The sequence below is a fragment of the Pseudophryne corroboree genome, chromosome 2 (genome assembly GCF_028390025.1).
Source record: "Pseudophryne corroboree isolate aPseCor3 chromosome 2, aPseCor3.hap2, whole genome shotgun sequence".
Taxonomy (NCBI): domain Eukaryota; kingdom Metazoa; phylum Chordata; class Amphibia; order Anura; family Myobatrachidae; genus Pseudophryne; species Pseudophryne corroboree.
The window spans coordinates 161,922,759-161,941,942 of record NC_086445.1 but is presented as its reverse complement, the minus strand read 5'-3'; the positions used below and the strand labels follow the sequence as shown (position 1 = coordinate 161,941,942).

Here is a 19,184-nt window from a genome sequence, read left to right as displayed (position 1 = left end):
TGGCCCTACTGGACATTACGTTTGTCTCGTCACCGTCGACACTAGACTCAGTATCTGTGTCAGGGTCTGTGTCGACCCACTGAGGTAACAGGCGTTTTAGCGCCCCTGACGGTGTCTGATACGCCTGGACAGGCACTAATTGATTTGCCGGCTGTCTCATGTCGTCAACAGTTTTTTGCAAATTGCTGACATTATCACTTAATTGTTTAAATACAATCATCCAGTCAGGTGTCGACTCCCTAGGGGGTGACATCACCAACACAGGCAACTACTCCGCCTCCACATCATTTTCCTCCTCATACATGTCGACACACGCGTACCGACACACAGCACACACACCGGGAATGCTCTGATAGAGGACAGGACCCCACTTAGCCCTTTAGAGAGACAGAGGGAGAGTCTGCCAGCACACACCCAGCGCTATATATATACAGGGATAACCTTATATAAGTGTTATTCCCTTATAGCTGCTGTTATTATCGTTATTTGCTGCCAAAAATGCCCCCCCTTCTCTTTTTTACCCTGATTCTGAAGCAGGACTGCAGGGGAGAGTCAGGGAGCCGTCCTTCCAGCGGAGCTGTGAGGGAAAATGGCGCTTGTGTGCTGAGGAGATAGGCTCCGCCCCTTCACGACGTCCTTATCTCCCGCTTTTTTGTGTAAAAATGGCAGGGGTTAAAATACATCCATATAGCCCAGGAGCTATATGTGATGTATTCTTTTTGCCACCTAAGGTATATACTGTTATATTGCGTCTCAGGGCGCTCCCCCCCAGCGCCCTGCACCCTCAGTGACCGGAGTGTGAAGTGTGCTGAGAGCAATGGCGCACAGCTGCGGTGCTGTGCGCTACCTTAGTCTGAAGACAGGATGTCTTCTGCCGCCGATTTCACCGGACCTCTTCGTCTCTTCTGGCTCTGTAAGGGGGACGGCGGCGCGGCTCCGGTGACCCATCCAGGCTGTACCTGTGATCGTCCCTCTGGAGCTAATGTCCAGTAGCCTAAGAAGCCCAATCCACTCTGCACGCAGGTGAGTTCGCTTCTTCTCCCCTTAGTCCCACGATGCAGTGAGCCTGTTGCCAGCAGGACTCACTGAAAAAAAAAAAAAAACCTAAACTAAACTTTTATTCTAAGCAGCTCAGGAGAGCCACCTAGATTGCACCCTTCTCGGCCGGGCACAAAAATCTAACTGAGGCTTGGAGGAGGGTCATAGGGGGAGGAGCCAGTGCACACCACCTGATCCTTAAGCTTTTATTTTGTGCCCTGTCTCCTGCGGAGCCGCTATTCCCCATGGTCCTTACGGAGTCCCAGCATCCACTAGGACGTCAGAGAAATGGGATATATTCAGATCCTCCACTTTGCGGTGATGGAAGACATAATGGGATCACCCAAATAAGTGCGATGGTCAGGGAAAATGATGCTCACTTCAAAGCTTACTTTCAAAAAGTCTGGTCCATGCATATAAAGGTATCTTTAAATGGGTCCTGGGATGGCGTCCTCTAATGGGTATTAATACCGCCCCTCCACAAGATATATATGGAAAACGGGAACAAGAAAGATGCTCCAATGTGTAGTACAGTAATGAACTTATTTTTAAAATGGAGAATACAATAACCTTAAAACCGTGATGTTAGTAGGTAAGGGTCACCCACGAAGTGTGTCTCAATAATAAATGATGCTCACTTTAATGCTTACATAAAAGCGATGAATCCATACATATAAAGGTATCTTTCGATATTCTTTATCATCTCCCAACAGATGTCTCTCCTGGAGAGGGTCATGTTGGGAGTCCGTTTTTATATACAAACGGTTTTTATCCTACTTCCATACACATGGGGAAGGAGATCTGAAAGAAACCGCTATAGGAGTGGACAACGCTAAATTCAAGAGATCTGAAAGAAACCGCTATAGGAGTGGACAACGCTAAATTCAAGTAAGCATACATGTACGTTTTCATACCAGATGAATAGATGATAAAGAATCTCAAAAGATACCTTTATATGTAAGGATTCATCGCTTTTATGTAAGCATTAAAGTGAGCATCATTTATTATTGAGACACACTTCGTGGGTGACCCTTACCTACTAACATCACGGTTTTAAGGTTATTGTATTCTCCATTTTAAAAATAAGTTCATTACTGTACTACACATTGGAGCATCTTTCTTGTTCCCGTTTTCCATATATATCTTGTGGAGGGGCGGTATTAATACCCATTAGAGGACGCCATCCCAGGACCCATTTAAAGATACCTTTATATGCATGGACCAGACTTTTTGAAAGTAAGCTTTGAAGTGAGCATCATTTTCCCTGACCATCGCACTTATTTGGGTGATCCCATTATGTCTTCCATCACCACAAAGTGGAGGATCTGAATATATCCCATATTCTTCTATCTTTTTGACTGTTACCATCAAAACAATACTATACATTGGGACATTTTGTTTGTGTTCTTTTTCCATGTGAACATCCCTATCTGATGAGTCAATATACTTAAGAAGACGAATGAACTATTCACAGTAAGAACTGTATAACTGAAATTTCCCATCTACCGTTAAAAATTGGCGCAAAACCATATAATTTTTTGTATAGGGTACTTGAAATGTACCCTCGCGGGCTCGCTTCGGGCGCGGTGGCGAGCGAAGGTAGTAGTTGGTGGCCTCCCCCTCGTGTCGTGGCTCCTCCCCCTGACATCAGAGGTCCTTTAGCCCACTTGATTCTAGCATCTACCATTACCTAATGGGGCCAAGTTCTGGAAAGTATTGCATCCTGTAACTACTAACTACAGGATGCAATACTTTCCAGAACTTGGCCCCATTAGCAGAGGTTAGCAGCCAAAACTCAGAAAACTGCAGTTTCTGGAGTTTTGGCTGCATTTTGCTTTAAGTACATCAGGCCTTAAGAATTTCAGGATGATGAATGTTGCCAAAACAAACCCAATCCCATTATATCATATAAATGTATAAATGAAAAGAATATTAGCATTTATCAGTTTACAAGGAACCTAGTGTTTCATTACATAAGAAACAGAATAAGCATTTGTAAAATATACCAGGTTCTTTGCTCTGGCTGTATACACATATAATAGCTATACACTGTATGAATGCTTACACTGTAATCAGTGTATAATTAAATGCATGGTCATACTGCGCAGGATATAAGTACAAGCAGATATCAGGGGTGATAATACAGAATAGGACTTACCTGCAGAAATCAGGGCCTGACGGCTGCTATTCCCTAGTCTGTGTCATGCTGAGCATTGTGCCGTGTTGCTGTGTATACAGACAGAGCACACTGCACAGTGCTAGAAGGTTATTGTGCCCCAGCAGCTGCAGCAGCCAGCCCAGTAATAGATGGTGGGCAGTGCACAGACTGTTTCCTGGGTGTTCTCAGCAAATGAGATCTCTTGCTGTGGGGACATCTCCTCCCATAGAGTCTGCTGTATGGCTGCTTTGTGTTACACCTCTGTTATGGCTGTATTACTGTGTGCAATGGGAAGAGAATCTCCAGCAGAACACATACAAATACATAGCATGGGTGTACATACACACCATAAAGCACACCAGGGGGGTGATGTAGTAATGCTGTGTACACACTAGACAACATGCAAATGATATGATGTTGACGAGGCTGAAGTTAGCTTCTTATTCGCCCAGCTTCTTATTCACTTCTTAATCGAGCTCCAGCTTCTTATTCAGAAAATTGGGTTTTGCAAGGGTTAACTAGTCTTGAGCCACAAATTTGACACCTGAATTCATCAGAGTGTGGTCACTTGCATATGACCCACTTGTAATTTGCTTGGCCCATCGCTGTTTTGGGCATGTAATACACTGGCAAAGTGGGCACACATACCATATTTTACCATTTTGAATAAGTAGCTGTAGTTTTGCAAGGGTTAACTAGTCTTGTGCGACAAATTTGATACCAGAAATCAAGGGTTAGATTATCTCTTTATTGCACAGGGGAGTCACCGAGAGCCTATGTTGAGTTAAAGGTGTCTGAAGCCAGCTCCTATCCTTGCTTGAAGGAGGCTATACTCAACATGATTGGGGTGACGGGTCCACACAAAGCCCAAGAATATCATGAGTTGCAGCTGAACCCATCTGAGCCTCCAATGGTCAATCTGGCGTAATTGGCCAGACTGAGTAAAACCTGGTTACAGACAGATAGAAACTCTGCTCAGCGGGTAGTGGAAGCAGTGGCTCTAGACCAGGCTATATGGGTATTAGGCCGTGGTGTAAAACACTGGGCCCTGCAGGCCGACCCCCAGACAATTGAGGAGTTAGCAGTGGTGATTGAGAGGTACCTGACCCTGGGAAAATTTTATAAAGCTAAGCAAGGGTTACAACCTAAGCCCAGTACCCAGATCCCCATTGTTAAACCAAACAGCCCATCTCCAGTCATATGTTTTGAGTGCAGGGAGTCCAGTCATGCATGGCATAAGTGCCTAAAGCAGGGTGAGGTGGTGGATTGCAGCTCAGGAAAAACAGCACGACCTGTAGTCAGTATGGTGACTGGAATTATTTCCCCAGCTGAAACTACCCTGTTTCGTCTGATGGTACAGATTTAAGGCTGGGATATCTGGGTCTTGGTTGATACTGGCAGTAAATTGTCTATCATCTCTGCTAACCTGGTTCCTCCCAGGTCTGGCTAGGTTCTACTTTTGGTAAAGGTGCTATGTATACTTGGGGACATAGAAGAAAGCCCACGAGTGCACCTGCCAGTGGTAATTAAAGGAAAACCATTAAAAATCGTAGCCACAGTAGCTTCCAAACCTCCTTATCCACTAATCCTGGACCAGGACTTCCCACTGGTACAGGAGTTTGTTACCTGGCATGACATTGGCAGACAGGCAGAGGTTGAGCTGTCCCAGGGGCCAAGATCTACTGGAATCCAAGGTTGTATGACTGTAAAGCCCTCTCTTGCCAGTGAGATTGAGACACATTGGTCCCCCATTGGTGAAAGAGTATCTTTGCAGAACTTTGGGCGAGACCAACAGAACGATGGCAACTTGTCCAATGCTTTTTAAAATGTGGTAGTGGTAAATGGTAAGGTAAACTCGGCTTTACCACCTGAAGGTGTACCTTACTTTATGGTGAAAAACAATTTGTTTTATCTCGTAACTTAATTGCAAGGTAAAAGGGTAGACCAATTGCTGGTTCCCCGAAAACATGAGCAGCTGGTAATGAGGGCGTCTCACATGCATTTATGGGGTGGCCATTTAGGGGAGGAGAATACTCTCCAGCGTATCCAGCTATGGTTCTTCTGGCCAGGCATTCATGCTGCAGTAAAAAAATATTGTCAGGAATGCCCAGTGTAGCAAAAGACCACACCCCAGATAGAATTTAGGGTGCCCTTGGTTTTCCTGCCTATAATTTCCATGCCTATTTAGCACATTTTTATGGCTCTGATAGGACCAGTGGAGAAATCGGATCATGAGCATCAATACATATTGGTGATGGTGGACTATGCCACTGGGTACCCGGAGGCTATACCACTACATAACATTAAATTTAGCACTATTGTTCGGGAGTTGTTGATGCTGTATACCCATCTAGGAATACCAAAAGAGGTCCTGACCGACTAAGGTACCCCTTTTGTGTCTAAAGCAATGAAATACCTGTGTCGCCTGTTAAAGGTGGATAGAATTACCACTTCAGTTTGCCACCCCGCAAACAGCTTGGTCGAATGCTTTAACAGAACCCTTATGCAGATGATGAAAAGGGCAGTGTCACAGGAGAAGCGAGATTGGGACCAACTCTTACCTTAGCTAATGTTTGTAATTTGAGAGGTACCCCAAGCCTCTGCAGGGTTTAGCCCCTTCAAACTCCTCTATGGTAGACAACACAGAGGGATACTAGAGCTATTAAAAGAAGGGTGGGAGAAGCCATTGTCCCAAGAGCCTAACATCATTCAGTTTTTATCCCAATTGTATGGCTGTCTAAGGCAAATTGCGCCACTTCTGACCAAGCATATGATAAGGGCTCAACATCAAAAACGCAGTCATGACGTTATTGCTGTCAACAAGGTACTGATACTTGTGTCTACTACTGTACTAGGAGCAACAAGGTACTGATACTTGTGCCTACTACTGAAAGTAAACTCTATGCCCAATGGCAAGTCCCTTATGAGATCATAGAGGCAGTGGCACCTGTGAACTATAATGTACGGCAGGAAGGTAGAAGGAAAGAGGTACAAGTCTTCCATGTGAGTTTGTTGAAGAATTGGAAAGAAAGTGCCAGTCAGCCCTCTTTAGTGACCGTGAAAACCCCAGAATGTCAGGTGCCCATTGAAATCACTTTGAGTCCTAGCCAGTAGCAAGAAGTGGTAAACGTAGTAGCACAGCACCAGGTTCTGTTCTCTGCCCTCCCGGGGAAAACTCAAAACATAGGGCTTGACATTGTTACTCCACCCCGGGTGGTGATAAAACAAAGGCCATATTGTATATCTGAGGCCTGACAGGCAGCAGTAAAACGGGAACTGGAAGAGATGCGGCACTTGGGGGTCATAGATTAGTAAAACATTGCATGGAATAGTCCCATTGTTTTAGAGCCCAAGCCTTTTGGAGCTTTGAGATTCTGTAATGACTTCAGAAAGTTAAATTAAGTTCCTCAGTTTGATTCCTATCGTATGCATTGAGATAATAACAGGTAGAAAACTTAGCAACAAACCAGTATCTCACCACGCTAGATTTACTGAAGGGGTACTAGCAAATTACTCTGATGGTAGCTGCCAAAGCTATGACAGCCTTCTCTACCCCAGTGTGTTTGTTCCAGTATAAAGTCGCACCTTCCAAAAGTGGATGCAGTGTTACAGTCTCTATGGGCACAAGGGTTCACAGCTAACCCGGAGAAGTGTGCCATCGGAATTGTGGAGGCAAAGTATCTGGGGTATATTGTAGGCCAAGGGCAAGTTACACCTCAACCCAGCAAGGTGGAAGCAGTCCTCACATGGCCTAAGCCAAAATGTAAGTCACAACTCAGAACATTCTTTAGTCTGGTGGGCTATTATCGTAGGTTCCGGGGCGGAACTTGCAGCGGTGCAACTGATGCAATGCGATGAAGGGGCCCACAGCACTACTGACTCATTACATGCCACCTGCCGGCACGCTGCAAGCCGCCAGTTCCCCTTAACAGAACGAGGCTGATATGGTATGCAGAGCTGCGGTCTGGCCAGAGGGGGAGGAGGATGCAGTGGAGGAGTCTGGAGAAGGAGAAGGGGCCATCTTTCCCTCTCATCCACAAGCAGCCCGGCTGTTTATTTTTGCTACCAGCGCCGTAGCATCACGTGGCTATGTGGCTACACTGTAGAGTAGCTGAGGTAGTGCAGCAGCATTCTTTGTGTGGCGGTCAGGCAGGTGTGTCTTTATTTAGTTTTATTTATTTTCCACTTTTCTAATTGTACATTTCATCCTGCAAACGCAGAATCGCATACCTTGAAGAGGTGGAGCCTACATTGAGGGGGTGGAGTTTGGGAGATGGTGGGCGGGGTTGCTACAGTAAGCTGGGCTCTCTGCAAACAGTAATGGTGACTGTGCAGTGACATATAACATACAGCACAGCATGGAGTCACCCCACTAGGCAGCCAGGCACAGGATCATGTGTTGTCACCCAGGGAGCATGTGCTTCTGCATGATGCATAGTGTGGGCATCTGTCTCCATGGTGATAAATTTATATATACACCAGCGCTGGCTGTCTTATGAAAAAAAGCTTATTAAATGTAAATTATAACACATTTATTAAATAACACACAATAAAATCATATATATATATATATATATATATATATACACTGCTCAAAAAAATAAAGGGAACACTAAAATAACACATCCTAGATCTGAATGAATGAAATATTCTTATTAAATACTATGTTCTTTACATCGTTGAATGTGCTGACAACAAAATCACACAAAAATTATCAATGGAAATCAAATTTATTAACCCATGGAGGTCTGGATTTGGAGTCACCCTCAAAATTAAAGTGGAAAAATACACTACAGGCTGATCCAACTTTGATGTAATGTCCTTAAAACAAGTCAAAATAAGGCTCAGTAGTGTGTGTGGCATCCACGTGCCTGTATGACCTCCCTACAACCCACACAAGAGGTTCAGGTAGTGCAGCTCATCCAGGATGGCACATCAATGCGAGCTGTGGCAAGAAGGTTTGCTGTGTCTGTCAGCGTAGTGTCCAGAGCATGGAGGCGCTACCAGGAGACAGGCCAGTACATCAGGAGACGTGGAGGAGGCCGTAGGAGGGCAACATCCCAGTAGCAGGACCGCAACCTCCGCCTTTGTGCAAGGAGGAACAGGAGGAGCACTGCCAGAGCCCTGCAAAATGACCTCCAGCAAGCCACAAATGTGCATGTGTCTACTCAAACGATCAGAAACAGACTCCATGAGGGTGGTATGAGGGCCTGACGCCTACAGGTGGGGGTTGTGCTTACAGCCTAACACCGTGCAGGACGTTTGGCATTTGCCAGAGAACACCAATATTGGCAAATTCGCCACTGGTGCCCTGTGCTCTTCACAGATGAAAGCAGGTTCTCACTGAGCACACGTGACAGACGTGACAGAGTCTGGAGATGCCAAGGAAAACATTCTGCTGCCTGCAATATCCTCCAGCATGACCGGTTTGGCAGTGGGTCAGTAATGGTGTGGGGTGGCATTTCTTTGGGGGGCCACACAGCCCTCCATGTGCTTGCCAGAGGTAGCCTGACTGCCATTAGGTACCGAGATGAGAACCTCAGACCCCTTGTGAGACCATATGCTGGTGCGGTTGGCCCTGGGTTCCTCCTAATGCAAGACAATGCTAGACCTTATGTGGCTGGAGTGTGTCAGCAGTTCCTGCAAGATGAAGGCATTGATGCTATGGACTGGCCTGCCCGTTCCCCAGACCTGAATCCAATTGAGCACATCTGGGACATCATGTCTCGCTCCATCCACCAATGCCACATTGCACCAATGTGCTCAGCACATTGTACTTTTCTCCAGGTTCATAAATGATCTGTTCTTCCTGTGGACGGGACCCCAGCAATTGTTCATACAGACACTGGAAGCCATCAACGCTGGAAATTCTCCTATCAAGTACACGGTCCAGGTTAGTACGACCTCAATGAACTACCTCGATGTACATGTGTCTCTGACGGAGGGGATCATTGCCACTAGCCTTTTCACAAAGCCCACGGACAAAAATACTTTCTTGAGAGCCAATAGCCACCACCCCAGGTCCCTCAAGAGAGGCCTCCCCCGTTCCCAGATGATACGAGCCAGTAGAATTACCAGCGACCGCTCCAAAGTGGAGGAAGTTCTGGATAATATGATCAGCAAGTTTGTGGAGAGGGGATATGACTTCAAGACGCTTCAGGCTCAAAAGAGGGAAGTAATGACCATCCTGAGCAGCTTGTTAATGTCACCGAGAGATAAGCCCCACGAGTCCGTCTTACCTTTTGTTAGTCGACATAACACATCGAGTCCAGTGTTACCCAGGGCAGTGAAGGCATTGTGGCCAGTGGTCTCTACAGATAGACAATTACATAGCCTGAAGGATACACGGCCCCTGATGTGTTTCACTCGAGGTAGGAGCATCAAGGACCAGGTGGTCCGAACAGACATCACAGGCTTCAAATCTAACCAGATGGCTCCTACCAGCTTTTTAAGCAGACCCCCAGGGTGCTACAAGTGCTTGAAATGTACTACCTGCACCCATATGATCACAGGCACTCAGTTCAAGCACCCACACTGTGATCGAATGTATACCATGAGACACGTGATGACATGCACACTGACACATGTAGTATACGTGGTAACATGTCCATGTCAGATATATTACGTGGGGAAGACGAGCAGAACGCTGAGGGAGAGGATGGCCTTACACAGGTCGGCTATTAAACAGGCCCTATTAGGGAAAGGAGCGGACCAGCCAGTGGCCAAGCACTTTGTTGATAAAGGTCATGACATGAAGGACCTTAAACAATTATCATAGATCATGTCCCAAAAAGCATCAGGGGTGGGAACCCAGAAGGGAAATTACTTCGCCTGGAGGCCAAGTGAATATATGAACTTACTGGACACTATCAGCCCACGGGGCCTGAATGAAACCATGCCATGGAATGTGTTCTAATAAGAAAATGCTTATAATTAATGTTTTTAAAATTAATGCTGTAAAATTGCACAAGTACCTTCACTGAGCGAGGGGGACTAGATGTTTTTATCTCTATTTCTATTGGTATGGTGTTATGTCCCGGTGGGAATTGAGGCCCACTCCAAAGGGGGCAGGCAGTATGTAAGAGCAATGAACTAGACCAAATATTCTACCGACACAGGGGCGCGAGCCCTTAAGACCCGTAATGTATATTTGCACTGTATAAGTGGCACTTTATTTATGCACTTTAGAGTCGTATATGTAGCAAGTAGCACTTTTCACTAGAGTACACTAGCACTTTCTAATTTTTCAAGAATATACCGTGATGGGACACTTTTTAGAAATTCATTAGCAGGGATGTTATACACCCCTAGGAAACACAGGAGGCCCACAGGTTAAAACACAGTGGGCCAGTCATTTGTAAGATTCACGTAATTTTAGCTCACAACGTAGAACAGTTCACTTTACACTTGCACCTTTGCCCAGTATGTGGTTCAGGACAATTCCTGGGTACCACAGTAGCTTACTACTACTTATTTGGTCTCGGCAGGTGCTTACTTACCCTGACGATACTTTTGGGCCCCCATATTATTAAGTGGAATGCTGGAATTACCTCCCACAGCAATAATATAAGTTGTCACCCTGACTTAGCCATAGACAGGATAGACTAACAGCTATTGGATCATACTAGCAGCTTTATAAAGGTTTATAAAGATGTCACCCCGACTTAACCATAGACAGGATAGACTAACAGCTATTGGATCATATTAGCAGCTTTATATAGGTATTTAATGGAACAAGAGGGATCTGTTATTGATGTTGCATTGTTCTAATGTTCATTCTTTGTCTATTAGGCACATATCTAGTACTGATGTGCTTTAATATTGATGCGTGGTGGTATAAGGGAGCTGTAATCCTTATTTTGCACTTTTCTCTATTCCAGCGCGGACGGGGTGTCGGGCCGGGTGGCCAGGTTTCCATGGCAACCCGACGCGACGCTCCTGATGACGTGCTTGGAAGGCGCCGGGACGGACACGCCGGGATTCAGACGGCGCAGTGCACGGTGGCGGGCTTCTTTGGTATTTAGGTAAGATTAAGCACTTGTGTTTGTTATATGCACCTTGACAAAGGGGCGGCTGAGCCCCGAAACGTTGGAGCTTTCATGTTGCTGATTTGAAATACAATTTGACACGATTAAACCTCCGAGTGCCGCAGTATGTTTTCTACTATGCATCACCATTGGATCTGAGGGCACCGGAGTCCAACACCACGCCTGAGGGAGTGCCGGTCTGAGGGTATTGGTGTATATGTATATATATATATATATATATATATAGAAAATCCACAGAAGAAGCCGCTTCACACTTTTAAATACAATTGAAGCCGGTGCCCGGTCAGTGAAATAATGCAGAAAGTTCCAAGAGAAACCACCAGAGGGATCAAACTCAGATAGACCAGCACACTGCTTAAATGCAAGACGTTTTACTTATTTCAAAAGAAAGTGCAGATTATAGTAGCAAGCATATGGCACACATATCTTTAGAATGTAAGCTCTCACGAGCAGGGCCCTCTTCCCTCATGTGCTTATCCTTTCTTACTTTAATAATCTTCAACTGCACCAATTCCATCAGTCTTCTGCCACCTGATATTTATTCCAGTGTCATCTGCTGATGTAACTATGTTTATTTACCCTGTACTTGTCCTATACTGTCATCAACTGTAAGTTGCTGTTTTCCTGTTTGATTATTTGTTTATGTACTCTGTAATTGGGCGCTGCGGAACCCTTGTGGTGCCATATAAATAAAGGATAATAATAATAATAATATCTGTAGCAGCATTTGAAATTGAACAATAGATACTTAACATCCCGACAGCTGTTTCGAATATCTTCTTCAGGGGAATGAATAAAGTGTCATAGTGCCGACCACTGCACACACCGCAGTGTCAGTTTTCAAAGTGTCTTGTGTCTAATGAGCCTGCCACAGAAGTACAATTTATAGTGTGTAAAGTGCTTACCTGGGAACCATCTCTCCCGCCCGGTCACACGTGGACGCAACTGACGTCATCCACCAGCGCCACCTTCGGACGCTACCAGGAAGTGACGTCAGGGGAAGGATATGTCGTGTGAAACTCATGTCCCGTGTGAAACTCATGAAGGAGCCGGCCGGCCATCCCCAACACGGAGGAGAATTCCTCCGAGAGTGCGATCACGTGACACAAGTCGCCAAATTCCGCGCGTCATAATAAACGCACAGTGAGTGACAACAAGTGGGGGGCGTTCGATCAGTCCAGAGTAAAAATACCCGGAACTAAAAGAACACCATCCCAATTCCCGGGGGAGGGAAGAAAAGATCCCCAGGAATAAATATACAAAACAACAATAAATGAATAAAACAAATAATCAATCAATATGTAAATGCTAAACACATGGAGCATATTGGTGGTCAATCGTAAATATATCAGATAGCCTTAGGTAAGTATCGGTTTTCACAAATAAACTGTCAATGACCCCAAAATCAGCTAGTGTGGTCTCACTTAGTGAAGGGTAGATCCACAGCTCCAAGTATGTCGCTACTAAATACATGATAACAAGTACAAATATATAAAGACATAATCAACATACAAATATAACTAATTAAAACTAATAAGTCTCAGGTAATGGATCCAAATACGATATGATAAAGTCAATTATTACCTAAAAACATTAAGCTATATTCTATTATGGACTAAATACGCTATTGGCGCACTGTGTACCGTAAGGGTACGCACCTAGCGTAGCGGACGCTAGGCCGTGGGCGCGACGCATGAACGACACGCACGCACCCAGAATGTCACACAGTAACCCTTAGTAACAACACACCTTAAGGGTACGCTTTACACTTTAAACCTTGGCAATGAAATATAACGATGTAATGTTTGTTAACCTTGGTAATACGAGACGCTGATTGAGCGATTGAGACGCTCAGTATACCCTTTACAGTAACTAGTGAAAACACAAGACCTGGTTAGGATACAAAAACCACTTGGGCTCTAACACCCAGTGGATAATTCTATTTGAGTAAAAAGGGGAAAAACAGTACAGCTTATACACTACAAAACTAACATAAAATCTAAACAGAATAACGAGAAAAATATGAACAATAGCGAACAATCGCAAATACAAGAAAACAGAATGTGTACACAATGAGAACAAATGGCAAACAGAAAGGATAACAAAATGGCTACAGAGAACTTACACACGTGGGAATGATTCGCAGGCGCGTCCTGAATCCAGCCCTCAGCCTTCAATATGAAAACCTTGCAGAGAGAGTGAGTGACTGGACAGGCAATGGTGGTCTTTATATACACAACATACAGTAACAATACAATGGTCCCTATAATCTTATAGTTCATTGGACACAGGAATGTGTCTCTGCATTATAACAAAAGGTCATAGGTGGGTTCGAACAGGTGGGCTGTGCCTTTCTCCAACTGTTCAGGTGGGAGGTATCCTTAGGATTCCCGCCGCATGGGTAATGAACAGCAAATACAGTAAATATCTATAACCTACTTTTGTACATAACTATGCGCAGGAGCGAGCAATCTCTTCCTAACCAACACTGAAATGTCACCAATAAAATACTCTACAGCTGGATACTAGACACCACCGTTCTACCTTTATCTGACCCTTCCTATCATGCAAAGAGGAATTTCTCTGTCCAAGAACCGTTTACACTAAACATACTTTCTAACATTGGTAAGGGGAATATTCACTATAAAATACACTATGTGGGTAAAATATGTTATGATCGGGTCGCCCGCTAGACGCTCACAAACTCTACCGTAAATGCGCATACACCGCGCGTGATCGCCGGAGCGATCTTACGCAATTTGCGAATATGCGCACGCACGGCAGAGCGCATGCACGTGCAGCGGCCATGTGCCTGTTATGATTCCAGCACTCCTGACCGGAGGAGATTTTGTGACAAGGACCAGAGCGCTGGAATGGAATGCAGGTAACGGGAGCAGGAAAGACTAGTTGCCCCTGGCGCCCTAACTCTATTGTCTCACCCGTGCTATCGGAAATCCCCTGCGAGACTATGGTTTCTTGAGCCCCTGGCAGCCACGTTTGAAGGGCGGATTATGTCTGCCCAACTCCGGTGCCCCCCGGTCTTAGTGAGAGACAAAGGGAAATCCGAGGCAGGATGATAACAAGAGGACCTCTGACTGACAACAGGCCAGGGGCAACAAGCTAACTAACAAAACCTGAAGTATGTGCGGAAACCCGCCAGGGAAAAGGACAACCAAAATCCACTTGTCCAATACTCCTACCCAGCACCGCTGGATACCAGAGTGGACCTGTGGAAGCGGATCCCTCCGCGAAATGCTCCAAAACACAAATAATAAATAATAAAGCGGACAAGCCGCAACACACGGCAAAGCCGCGACTCACGAACACCACTGGATGTTATACGGTGATTAGTCAAGACTCCAGGAATAAGATGACAACTTCCGAGTTCAGGACTTCCGAATACTGGAATGACCGGATACAGCAAGACTGGAACAGACTCTCAGCAAACAGAGACAGCATGCAGGAAGCTATTACCGGCGTCTGTGAGAAGCCCTGAGAGTGCATATGAACAGGAGTCCTCCAATCAGGTGCTGACAGGGCTAATTACCTACATGCCGTGCAGCTGCCTTGCTGCACGGCCAGGAAACAGGTGTAGGTTCATTAAACCCTGGACCCAGCAACGGGGAACGCGGTCCGTCAGTGGCGTCCCCGTTGCTAGGGTCCGTGCGGCTCAGTGCGCCCGGCGTCCAGCGTTGCCAGGGAGCCGGCGGCTGTCCGCATACGGCGTCCCTGGTTGCTAGGCGCCGGGCCGCACCGACGAGCGGACCCCGGCGCCTAACAGTACCCCCCCTTTGAGGAGGGGTCAAGGAACCCCTAAAGCCAGGCTTCCAAGGAAATTCCCAAAAAAATGCCCTCTTGAGCCTTGGGGCATGAAGATCCTTATCCAGGACCCAGGACCTTTCCTCTGGACCATAACCTCTCCAGTGAACCAGAAAATAAAGCCGGCCCCTGGACAACTTGGAATCGAGAACCTTCTCCACCAGGAACTCCTGTTGTCCCTGTACATCCACTGGAGATCTTCCCTGAGAGATCTTCCGAGGAAATTTATTGGAAGAAATGTATGGCTTCAACAGGGAGCAATGAAACGTATTACCAATCCGAAGAGATTTTGGTAAACGTAACCGGAAAGCAACTGGGTTAACTTTTTTAATGATATGAAATGGTCCAATAAATTTGGGTCCCAACCTAGCTGAAGATTGTCGAAGTCTAAATTTACGAGTCGACAACCATACCCTATCTCCCACCTTAAAATTGCAAGGACGTCGGAGCCGGTCAGAAATTTTTTTCTCTCGAAAGGCCGCTTTTCTGAGAGCAAGGTGCACTTTTTTCCAAATGGCTCTGAGATGGGAGGTTAAGGTTAGCGAGGAAACTGAGGAATGTTGAAAAAAAGAATTAGCTCTGGGGTGAAAACCAAAAACTGAAAAGAATGGAGACACGTTGGTGGAGGAATGACAAGAATTATTGTAAGCAAACTCCGCCAATGGAAGAAACTCGGACCAATCATTCTGGAGTTTGGCTGAGTACAAACGCAAATACTGTTTCAATGATTGGTTAACTCGCTCGGTTTGCCCGTTGGACTGTGGGTGGTAACCAGATGTTAATGACAATCTCATCTTTAATGAAGCACAAAAACACTTCCAGAATTGTGCAATGAATTGTGGACCCCGATCAGAAACAATATCAGTGGGCAACCCATGAAGTCTGAAAACATGGTGGAGAAACAACACTGCCAATCCTTGGGCAGATGGCAGTCGGGGAAGGGCAATGAAATGAGCCATCTTGCTAAAACGGTCTACTACCACCCAAATGACTCTGCATCCAGCTGAAAGGGGAAGGTCCACCACAAAATCCATGGAAATATGAGACCATGGCCTGAGAGGGACATTCAAGGGGATAAGTTGCCCGATAGGCAAGGAACGGGGAACCTTATGCTGTGCACAAACCTGACATGAAGAAACAAACTCCTTAACGTCTTTAGAAAGACCAGGCCACCATACTGAGTGGGAGACTAACTCCAATGTCTTAGAGATCCCTGGATGCCCGGAAACTTTGTTATCATGGAACTCAGTCAAAACAGTAGCTCTCAAGAACTCAGGGACGTAAAGACGACCAGCAGGAGTATTTCCAGGAGTTTGGTGTTGAAGCTGTTTTAACTGGGTAAATAAATCTTGTGTGAGGCCTGCCCAAATGACTGAAGAGGACTGTTATCATGAACCGGAAGAAAACTGCGTGACAAAGCATCTGCCTTGGTATTCTTGGAACCTGGCCTGAAAGTTATAATAAATTTGAAACGAGTAAAGAACAAAGCCCAACGAGCCTGCCGGGCATTCAGCCGCTTAGCTGATTCGATGTATTGCAGATTCTTATGGTCAGTCAATACTGAAATGGTATGTGTTGCTCCCTCCAGCCAATGCCTCCACTCCTCGAAAGCCCATTTTATTGCCAGTAATTCCCGGTTACCAACGTCATAGTTGGATTCAGCGGAGGAGAATTTCCTGGACATAAAGGCACAAGGATGTAGTTCCAGAGACTCTGGATCCTTTTGAGATAGTATAGCCCCTACTCCAACCTCCGAGGCATCAACCTCCACAACGAAGGGCAATCCTGGATTGGGATGTCTGAGGACTGGAGCCGAGACAAAAGCTTGTTTCAAGGCCCAAAAGGACAACTCCGCTTCACGCGACCAGTTGGTAGGATCCGCTCCTTTCTTTGTCAGGGCCACAATGGGAGCAACCAGGTCGGAAAAAGAATGAATGAACCTCCTGTAATAATTCGCAAACCCTAAAAAGCACTGAATTGCTTTTAAATTGGTGGGTTGCGCCCAACTAAGGATGGCCTGGAGCTTCTTTGGTTCCATGAAAAATCCCCGAGGGGAAATAATGTACCCTAAAAAAGATACCTCCGTGACATGAAACTCGCATTTTTCCAGTTTGGTATATAGATGATTCTCACGTAACTTTTGAAGAACCTGACGCACCTGGGTAACATGTTGTTCAATAGAGTCAGAATAAATCAGGATGTCGTCTAAGTAAACGACCACGAATTTCCCTAGGAAGTCACGGAGCACATCGTTAATGAGGTCCTGGAAAACTGCTGGAGCGTTAGACAAGCCGAACGGCATCACTAGGTACTCGTAGTGACCCGACTGAGTACTGAAGGCTGTCTTCCACTCATCTCCGGACCTGATTCGGATGAGGTTATACGCTCCTCTTAGATCAATTTTGGAAAAAATCACAGCCGAACGCAGCTGATCAAAGAGGACAGAAATCAGCGGCAGAGGATAAGTATTTTTAACTGAGATTTTATTTAGGGCTCTATAGTCAATGCAAGGTCTGAGCGAGCCATCCTTTTTCTCCACAAAGAAGAAGCCTGCACTTAAAGGAGATTTAGATGGCCTAATAAATCCTTTCCCTAGGCTCTCTTTAACATAGTCATTCATGGCCGCAGTTTCTGGCCCGGATAAAGCATATAACCTTCCCTTTGGCAATGCGGCACCAGGAATTAGCTCAATGGCGCAATCATAAGGCCGATGGGGAGGCAGAATGTCTGCATTGCCCTTGGAGAACACATCAGCAAACTCCTGGTACTCCACGGGAATGAGTTCAGGAATGGCAGCAGCTATTCTGACTGGAAACGAAATACATTCCTTATCACAGAAGGCACCCCATTGAGAAATCTCCCCTGACCGCCAATCAATGGTGGGATTGTGAAAGGCCAGCCAAGGGTGACCCAGAACCACTGGAACTGCTGGGCAATGGGTAAGGAAGAACTCGATTTTTTCAGAATGAAGAGCTCCTACCGTAAGTAGTACAGGGGGTGTATAGAGGGAAATAACCCCATTGGACAGTGGACTCCCATCTAAGCCATGCATGGTGACACACCTACCCAAAGATAACTGAGGAATGCCTAAGGCCTTAGCCCAAGTTAAATCCATAAAGTTTCCTGCGGCTCCACTGTCGACAAAAGCCGACACCGAGGAACTGAGGCTGCCAAAGGAAACCTTAGCTGGGACTAAAAGGGAGTTATTCGAGGAGATAAGATGCAGACCTAGGTGAACCCCCTCACAATTCACCTGGTCAAGGCGTTTCCCGACTTATTCGGACAATTACGAGCAAAATGTCCCTTACCCCCACAGTACAAACAAAGACCAGAGTTTTGCCTTCTGGCTCTCTCTTCAGGAGACAACCGGGAGAGACCCATCTGCATGGGCTCCTCTATGTCCTCAGGTATGGAATATACACATGGAGATGACCTGACCGATGCTCCTTTTTCAGCCTTCCGCTCTCTGAGACGACGATCAATCTTAATAGAAAGCTCCATGAGTTTATCGAGAGTCTCAGGAGCGGGATACTGGAGGAGACTGTCTTTAATAGATTCTGATAAGCCGAGGCGAAACTGACTGCGCAGGGCTGGGTCATTCCAGCCACAGTCGTTCGACCACCGGTGAAACTCCGTACAATAAACCTCTGCAGGATTCCTACCCTGTCTGAGAGCGCGCAATTGACCTTCAGCGGATGCCTCTCTATCAGGGTCATCATATAACAGTCCTAAAGACCCAAAAAAAGCGTCTACTGACAAAAACACCGGATCATCTGCTTTTAAACCAAATGCCCAAGTCTGGGGATCCCCCTGGAGCAAAGAAATAATAATCCCGACCCGCTGAGATTCAGTACCCGAGGAGATCGGTCTTAAACGAAAATAAAGTTTACAGGATTCTTTAAAATTAAAAAACTCTTTTCTATCACCAGAAAAACGGTCAGGCAAATGCATTTTTGGTTCAGGAACTACCCTCGGGGAAGTTCGTAAAAGATCTTCCTGCGACTTTACCCGAAGGGAAAGATCCTGAACCATCTGAGTAAGTTCTTGAATCTGACTGACTAAGAGCTGACCAGGATTTGGTCCTAACCCTGTTGGATTCATGAGGCCGACAATTTCTTACA

The 19,184-nt window shown here is 45.8% G+C and overlaps 1 protein-coding gene across 3 annotated transcripts in view; it reads right to left on the bottom strand.

Moving 5' to 3' along the window:
• The window catches only part of NEK3 (NIMA related kinase 3), a 139,914-nt gene extending 136,556 nt beyond the window's left edge, over window positions 1-3,358 (bottom strand). For 2 of the 3 annotated variants that reach the window (XM_063951935.1, XM_063951934.1), the window contains exon 1: window positions 3,197-3,358. The gene's annotated coding sequence lies outside the window, so the exon portion shown is untranslated. The remainder of the gene's footprint in view (window positions 1-3,196) is intronic. The other variant, XM_063951936.1, reaches the window with a different exon arrangement.
• Between the last annotated feature and the right edge of the window lie 15,826 nt (window positions 3,359-19,184).